Consider the following 9,382-nt stretch of genomic DNA (forward strand, 5'->3'; position numbering starts at 1 on the left):
CTACTCTCTTCAGTGCCTCTTTCTATGATATGTTGTTACTGTGATTGCTCACCTGATTTTTTGGTTCCTATGAAAGTGCATTCTTGTGTAGATAGTTGTTCAATTTGGTGTTCTTATGAGGGGAAATGATAGCTGGGGGCTTCTATTCAGCCATCTGGCTCCTTTCCATCCAGAGAGTAACCTTTCTATAGCAAGCTTTTAGGGTAAAACATATGCAGCTGGTCATATCTTCAGACTCTCTTGCAAAGACTCATGACCACTTAGGAGGTTAGGGAATCATCTTTATGGGGAATTATTCTGTGCTATAGAAATTGTTTAAACACCTTACTGCAGAACATCTAAGTATGTGGGGTCAATCATCAGGTCTTCTTAAGACGGCATCACTTTTACCATGCAACATGGTGCTTCCTTACACTCCACCCTCCACCACCCCTCCCCCCCAAACTGGCCCTTACAGTCTTACTCTTTTACCTCTTCCTCAATAGTCCCTTGGTCTAGAGGAAATGTCCCTAACATTGTGTAGCTTAACAGCAGTGCATTGACTCCACTGGAGGCCGATTCCACAGCAACAGTAAAGGCAAAAAGAAGACCATAAACAACATACGAGTATAGTGTCTAAACAACCACGCAGCTTCTGCTATCAGGTCCCCCAGGCACCAAATCACCAAATGTTCCACCAAACCTACCCTCAGATGCTGAGGGAGCTGACAGGCTGAAGAAAGAGGCTGACAAGTCCAGTTTCTCAGAAAGAAACATTTAATAGGGATATACAAATAGAAGCAATGTCTTGAGCAGTCACTAGATGGTGGATCTGCATACCTGCCTTCTAGAAAGTATTCTTTATAAAGCAAGATTTTAGGGTAAAACATGTGCAGTCAGTCATGTTTCAGACTTTCTTGCCAAAACTTATGGAGAGGTTAGAGAAGCATCTTTATGAGGAGTTATCTATGCTATAGGCATTATGTAAAGAACTTACTGCAGAACACCTTGGTATGTAGAGGTCAAACATTGGCCATTGTGGTAGTTTTGCTTCAAGATAGCATCACTCTTGACATGCAACAGACCGTTTTCCTTGATGAGTTTTGTTGACTATGTGCATGTGGATCTCTGTGTGGTGCTTAATATATTCCACTACTGTGAAGTGTTGTAGAGATAATGAAATACAGATGTAAAAGTGACTTTTAAGCTTTTGAAAAGTTTTTTAGATTTAAGGCATTGCAGCTTGTATTTATGCCTTTATTTAAGAGACTGAGTATTGTTCTATCGACTAGGCTAGAGTGTAATGGCGCCATCATGGCTCACTGCAGCCTTGACATTCTGGGCTCAAGCAATTCTCCCACCTCAGCCTCCTGAGTAGCTGGGACTACAGGCATATGCTACTATGCCCAACTATTTATTTTTAAAATTTTTTTCTGGAGACAAGGTCCCACTATGCTGCCCAAACTAGTCTCAAACTCCTGGGCTCAAGCAATCCTCTTGACTTGGCTTCTGAAAGTGCTGGGATTAAGGCAACAGCCTCCTGGCCTGTGGCTGTTATTTATATCATATTTTTTCATGATAGTAGTAAAGTATTTCATTTAAATTCTTGTTTTTATTTATATCCTAACCTACATAATATTTCCATTAATGTAAATAGAACTGATATATTGGCTAAGCATGGGTTTTGCAATGTGATAAGGAAAACAATTTTAATTTAGTCTCCCAATGTTACTTTCAAGTGTGTTTAGCAGGATAAAGGCTTTTCCTGCTGCTGGATAAAAGCCAAGGGGAATGTGACAAAAAAACAAAAAACAAACAAACAAAAAACCATGGTTGGTTTAAGTTGCAAAACAGAATTTGATTCAGAAATTAGAAATTCTAGTCCAAATTTTAATTTTTATTTAAGGTAAGACTTCCTTCCTCTCTCCTGCCCTCTTCTATCCCTTACTGCTTTCTAACCTGCCTTGACAGAGAGGGCAGAGGGTTGGTTTTCCCACTTAAGTACCCTGAGGTCTCTCCAAGTATAGAGCTCAGGGAAGGATAAGAGGAAAGGGACTAGAAGGTTCTCACTTGACTGACACTTTAATTCTGTCATTTTACTCTCTGAGCCTGACTGAAGTTTAAAGGTAAACTTTTCTCTGTGGGGCCAGTCTGGAGTCTTTGACAGTTCCCCTGCTGGGCCCCTCTGACCATACCTGACATAGCATGGGCAGCGTCCTCATTCTGCTGATCGCCACCACTCCCCCTTAGCTTCTGGATTTTAAGAAGCCCATGGCAACCCCAGACTCTGCTAGAATCCTCCTGCTGTCTACACAAAGCACTGGTTGACCCAGCAGGATCACTGCCATAATGATTCCGGGTAGATATCCTCCCAGATATCATTTCCTGAAAAGCGAACAGCAGCAGATGACTTAGATGTCTCTGTCTGGATCCCTCAGGCAAACAGTCACAGCATCCTGCCACAGAGAGCTCAGACTTGTGTCCCACACCAGTCCAGTGTGCTGCCTAACTACAGGCAACACTAATTAAGGTCTCCAAGGGTCTCCTGAAACACTTCCTAGACCTACTTGCAGGACAGAGCTCTTTTCAAGAGGTAAGTTTCTTTGTAATTCTACCCTCTATGTCTATTCTCAACCTTTTGTCTTCGATCTGGATGACAGGTTTTAAATGTATCAAAACTGGTTCTCATAATTTTATTTGAAAACATAGAGTCTGACACTCACTTTGGGATTCAATATCTACTGTATCTTGATGTGTGAGATAAAAATTCCTCTCTGATATCTTATCATACAACAAAATACATCAATCAAAGATGTTCTCATAGCAAAATGAGAATTAGGATACAAGTAATTTAGAGTTCATTGGGATACAAAAGAAATAGGAAAAATAAGTGTCCTTATTCATCATTAGAAACTCAATCCCAGGTATCATCCCCTGATCATAAGAAAATATGGTAAGTGCTCCTCCTCGTTGGTTCCACTGTACTTTATATATTGCTATTATCATAGCTCTTACCATTTGCTTTTAACTTTACTAGATTTTAAGCCTCTGGATTAAATGAGATACATTTATTTTTATTTGTACTTCCTGTGCCTAGCACAGTGTCTAGAATATTGTGGAAACTCAATAAATGCTTGTTAATCTAAATTAAAGAGATATGGATTTCTACTTGAATTCTCATATTTGATTGGCTTAGGAATGTAGTGTTTCTCTTTCCAGGCTCTTTATTAGTAAAATGGGAAAAACACCAATTATCCTAATAAAGATGAAAACCAGTAAAGATGATTTAAAAACCACTCTTAAAACAAAAGGATTTATAAGCACTGGTCATTGGTTCTATCATACTTCATGTCTGGCACTACCATCTCCCCACATACGGGCTGTCAAAATGACCTAGAATCATAAATTTTGTCAGTCTATTAGATAGGGAGATGAACTCTGTGTTCCTCTTTGGGATTTATTGCCCTCATAGTCCTTGAAAATTCTTAATTTATTATACGGATAAAAAAATAAAGTTAAGAAAACTTTTGAATTGTAACTTCTGTTTTGTTAGCCATGAACAGTCATAGAACAATAGCAGTAGTAATAGAAAAAGCATGTAGTCTATTTTTGTAACACCTTTTTGTTAAACATCTGAAAAAACAAGAGGGGCTCAGTCTGTTGATCACTTAAGCTTCTGTGAAATTTGTCCATCTAATCAGCATATGTCAATATATTTCTCATTTATTGCTGTGTAAAAATCACCTAAAACTTATCAGCTGAAAATAAAAATATTTATTGTCTCAGAGTTTCTGTGGGTCAGGAATCTGACAGAGGCTTAGGTGGATAGTTGTGGTTCAAGGTTTCTCATGTGACTTCAGTCAAGGTATCTTCCAGGGCTGGTGTCATCTGAGTCTTAACTGAGTCTGGAGGAGGTGCTTGACTGTCACCTATCGCTGTTGGCAGGAGGCTTCAGTTCCTCTTCACATTGGGCATCTCCATAAGGCTCCTGACATGGCTTCCCCCAGGGACAAAGAAAGCAGATTCTAAGGGTAAAAACTGTAGATTTGTAATAACCTAGTCTTAGAAGTGAATACTGTTACTTTCGGTGTATTCAAATTGTTAGGAATTAGTCATTAAAACCAACCTATCCTCAAGGGGAGGGGAATTAGGCTATACTTCTTAAAGGGAGGAGAGTCAAATAATTTGTGGACTTACTTTCCAAACCACCACAGGCAACATACTGACTGAAGAAAATAGTTTTAACTTCTTTTTCAGTGTGACTTCAAGATGTGCAATATAAAATTTTATATAAAAATAAAGTAACCCAACTTCCCCCAAAAGTAAATAATTAAGTAGTAGTATTATATGAAGGCAGTAAAGGAAAAGGTCATTTTAAGTTTTATACTATAGCTCAGGTGAAAAAGAAAATATCTTGCATCTGTGGGTAGGTTATAAAGTAGTGGCATCAGTTAGCCTGTTTTTTCCATTGTGTGAAAATGGACAACTCTTACCGATGGCTTTATCTTAAAGTGTCTTCAGATTTGTGGTTAAGTATGTGATCAAAAGGTTTTCATCATCTACCTTGTCATTGTAAATACTTCTTTTGTTGACTTCTAGTTAACTTTGCATAGCCAATTCATTTCAACCTAAATAAGTATTTTATAAAGAAAATTCACAAATTTATAAAATAAAAAGCTAACATTAAATATTATTACAGATATAATGTAGTTGTATCTCTTAGAGATGTATGTAGTTATAGAACCTTGCCAACTTTCATTTTCATTCCCCCTTTATTTTGTTCTTCATGTAGATGTACAGCAGAATATTAGTCTTAGTATTAGTATCAATATCAGTCTAATAGTATTAGACTAATTAGTATTAACTATTAGACTAGTATTAGTCAACAAATCAGTGTTAGTCTAATACATATAGGTAGCTTGCAATGGTATAAAATGATGGAATGGTTCTGGAACAGTTCTCTTGTCATATGTTATTCTGGTAGGAATAGTATGAAGTTTAGTAGGAGAACTAAGGATGGAAAAAAGGAGCTTATTGAATTTTCCCTAATATATGAGCTGTTTGAATTGAATGTTCAAGAACAGGTTCCTAAACATGGAAGAAGTCTATTACTGAGTACAATCAAGAAGCAGGAAAAAGAACTGCCACTGAGTACTTTTATCCTCCTTGGACAAGAGCAGAAAACTGCACAGGATTTGGAACGAATACAGCTAGTGATTATGGTGATGTTATTGATTTGTATCCTAGTACCTGGTGGCCATAGGTCTCACAGCCTAGGAATTAGCGTGCTTCACACCTCATATCGCCCTCTCGTGGCCAGAGCTCACCTCCTTACAGAATTCTGGAGTTACACCAAAAATAAAGGATTATTTCTTACTACTTTCTTACTCCTATAAGAAACTCATTAGAAGTGGGAACCTTATTTATCATGAATTTATCTTCTTTATGTGAATACCAGTAGTAGGAATCAAGACATCCTTTTTATCACCGACTGGTTGGAGAATGTTACTGTTACTTTCTTGTACCAGGGTCCATATAGAATTCCAAACTTGTTCCATTTTTATTTTGTCCCAACGTATGATTATTACAAGCGGAAATATAAGAAATGCCTATATATGTATGTTGACAAAATTATAACTTTGTAGGAGATATTAATAAAAACTCAATAATTGCATAAATCATTCGATTGTCATATTGAGGTAAAGCAACTTATATTAATATATATCAGAAGGCAATAATACAATTAGAAAAGTAACGCTATATCTGATGGCGATTTGTAGTGTTGATGAAAGAGACACTTCCTAAACATCAAACTTAGATGTTTGTAATGTCCTTATTTGCTAATGGGTTTTTAAGATCATCACAGCAGGTGCTACATATCATCATCACACTTTTGCCAATTCAAAATAATTTTTACCAACTTCTAGTTTTCACTGTAGAGTATAATAAACAAAATATTTTTTTATATTCCTATTTTTAAAACTGAAAAAATTAGAATTAAGTATGTCAATCCAGAAAAATGAGTAAATTATGTGTTCAGCTCAATAAACTGTCAGTGCCACCTACTGGATCACACCCCAAAGCTTCAACACCAGAAATACCTCCGTTAACATACTCCTCTGTGAAACTGAAGACAAGAAGTCAGCTACAGCTAAAGACCCTGCACAAAGTCTCAGAATACATTATTCTGACTTCTTGTGTCATTTTGGCAGCTTTCAATCTTTATATGAACGGAACCACACAAAACATATTCTTTAGCATTTGGTTTCTTTTGCTCATCATTATGTTTGTGAGATTCATCTATGTTGCAAGGAGCTACAGTTATTCTATTTTAATTGCTCCATCATATTTCATTTTGTGAATATACATGAATTGTTTATTTAATGTTATAAACCTTTAAATTATTTCCAGTTTAGGGCTATTCGATATAGTGATATTATGAATACTGTCAAACAAATCTTTTGGTACACATATGTATGCATTTCTGTTCCTACAAATTTAGGTGTATATCTGCTGGGCAGGGTTGGCTTCATGGCCTTGCAACCTTTGTAGGCACACAGGTCCCTCTGCTCAGAAGGGCCCTGCAGTTGGTTTAAAGCTCTCTCATCTATTGCTGTCTTGAAATTATTTTAAACTTATATTTTGTAACTAAAGTCTGATGGGAAATGAGCACACACATAAGGAGAGGAGAAAGGCACGATATGCATGTTCATGTTTGCAGTTCCTGGTGGCTTCATTTGCATATGGCAAATGTCCCACAGGCACAGAATTCTTCTAGATCCACTGTTCATAGGAGTTCATCAAGAACTTTAAGCAAGTTTAAGATAAGCATATTTCGCATACGGAGTAAGTGGGGGCACTGACAGCCTTGAGAGACCATGCTTTCATTGGAATCAGAACTTGCATCAAGTGCAGAATGAATGCAATGCATTTTAAGAAACATGACTTGTTTTATTAGCCAACCACTTAACAATGAAAATGATAATACAGAAGAAAAGGGAGTTATGAGGCAAACTCTAGTTTCTTTTCCTTTTAGTCACTAACTCATCAGTAAGCCAAATCTAGGTCAGGCCGTCATGGTGGCTGCCTCCCAGATGCTCTGAGGACAGGTGGAGGCTGCAGTGTCGAGGCAGGGGGAGGGGCAGCGGGTGGGTGAGCTCCACTGGGCGGGGGAGGATACACACAAAGGGTAGGCCATGTGAGCTGAGGTCAGCAGCTCCAGCCCCAGGGTGGTTCAGAGGACTCTCGGCGGCCGCCACTGCCAGCTCAGGCAGGTGGCCACTCGGGGCCACACACCCAGATAATTTTCACAAAATTTGAAAGCTATGTACTCACTCTGTCACCATTACCACTTGACACCCTGCACTGTTCCTGTGGGAATCCCCATTACAATGAGACTTCAAGGCTTCTCCAGGAGGTGACATCTGCCTCCCCAGCCCTCAGACCTGGGCTGGCCTCGTGATGTTCTAATAGAATTCGGTGAAGTGACCGAGCAAGTGTCAGTTCTAAGCCAAGGCCTTAAGAGGCCTCGCCACACTTCCTCCCTTGAACCCCTTCCCAGCCACATGAGAACCAATCCTACTCGCCTTTGGGGGCAGGTGCCACCCGGGTTTGGAGGGAGCCTGGTTTCAGCTCAAGATGTTCGAGCGAAGCTGACAGCCAGCCCCCGAGCAGGTCAGAGAGCCCAGCCAAAGCCAGCAAAGCCACCTGCTCACCCTACAGACCTTGAACATGTGGAAGACCAGAAAAGCTGCCCAGGTAACCCACAGACTTGTGAGCAAGGACCAATGCTTGCTTGATGCCACTGAGTTTCAGAGCAGTTTTTTACCATCTTGAATCAAGATCTAATGGGAGCAGCCCCAACCCCCAACAACCTGTGTCGCTCTTGGGGGCCTCACAGGCATGGGTGACCTGTGCCCTCTCAGATTCCCCATGCCCCCATGCTGCCCAGTCCTATGCTCTCCTTCCATCTCAGGGTATGACAGGTGGCACCCCATAGCTGAGTCCTCGCAACAGTCTGCACACCCTGGGTCTTCTTCCTTTGTCCCCCAGGTGAGTCAAGCTGCCCTGACCTCCTGCATCACGACCCCATCTCCTGAGGCCCCTGCACAGTCCTGCTTTCGCAGACCCCTACAGCAGGAGGCTGCCTGGGGGCCCTTTGTGCTGTGGTGAGCTCTGAGCTCTGTACAAAGGGCACCCACCTGTTCAGATGGGCTGCAGGGAGCTGTGCCCAGAGACACTGGCACTGGCTGGTTCTCAGGGCATCACCCAGTCACTGGTTCTGGGGAGGCTGACCACATGCAGGGCTGGAAGCCTCTTCCCTGCCACCGGCTGACCCACCACGTGCAACACGGTGACCACAGTGTGGAGCTGCAAGCTGTGAGGCTCACCAAGGGTGGCACAAATACACAAACACACACATGCACACAGGCATACACACACGCATACACATGCATGCTCACATAGGCATGCACACACACAGGCATACACATGCACACAGACGTGCACACATGTGCATACAGACATGCACACATACACACAGGCATAAACACACATGCACACTGCATTGGCCTGTTGAGGACCTGCTCATTTCCTCTGCCTTCCAGGGCACACAAATGGCAAGTGTGACACTGGGAGGATTTCATCAGGCCACCTGGCAAGCCGTGTCCCCAGGCTGGGGTCTGCACTCTGTCTCTGCACCTGGTCTGTCTGGGGTTGGGCCCTTCTCTGTGCCCAGGGGGTTTCTCATACAGAAACTGACAGTCTGCATGGCTGCACAGACCACAAATGACAGCCCCTTCCAGGGATGCCTGTTCGGGTCACCAAAAAAGAAAGGAAAGTCTGAGAAACTGCCTCAGCCTAAAGGAAGCTAAGGAGACACAACGACTAAATGTAATATAGTAACCTGCATAAGATCCAGGAACACAAAAAGGACCTTGTTATAAACTGAATGTTTGTGGCCTTCTCAGAATCTCATATGTTGAAGCTTTAACTGCGAATGTAATAGTATCTGGAGCTAGGGCGTTTGAGAGGTAATCAGCATTAGATGAAGTCATGAGGGCAGGGCCCTGGTCTGATGGGATTAGTGCTCTTATAAAGAGACACAGAGAGCTTGTTCTTTCTCTCTTCTGGTGAGAACACACCTAGGAAAGGGGACTGTGCCGTGTGCAAGTGAGGAAGAGGCTCCTCACTGGAACCCAGCTGTCCTGGTACCTGATCTCAGACTTTCCGCCTCCAGATCTGTGAAAACAAATTTCTTTTGTTTAATCCACTCAGTCTATGGAATTTTGTTCTGGCAGCTAACTGATACAGACCTTAAGTAAAAACTAAAGAAATCAATCATGTATAGAATTTAGTCAATAGTAATGTATCAATATTACTTCACTAATTGTGACAAATGACC

The sequence above is a fragment of the Cebus imitator genome, unplaced genomic scaffold (genome assembly GCF_001604975.1).
Source record: "Cebus imitator isolate Cc_AM_T3 unplaced genomic scaffold, Cebus_imitator-1.0 Scaffold240, whole genome shotgun sequence".
NCBI lineage: Eukaryota > Metazoa > Chordata > Mammalia > Primates > Cebidae > Cebus > Cebus imitator.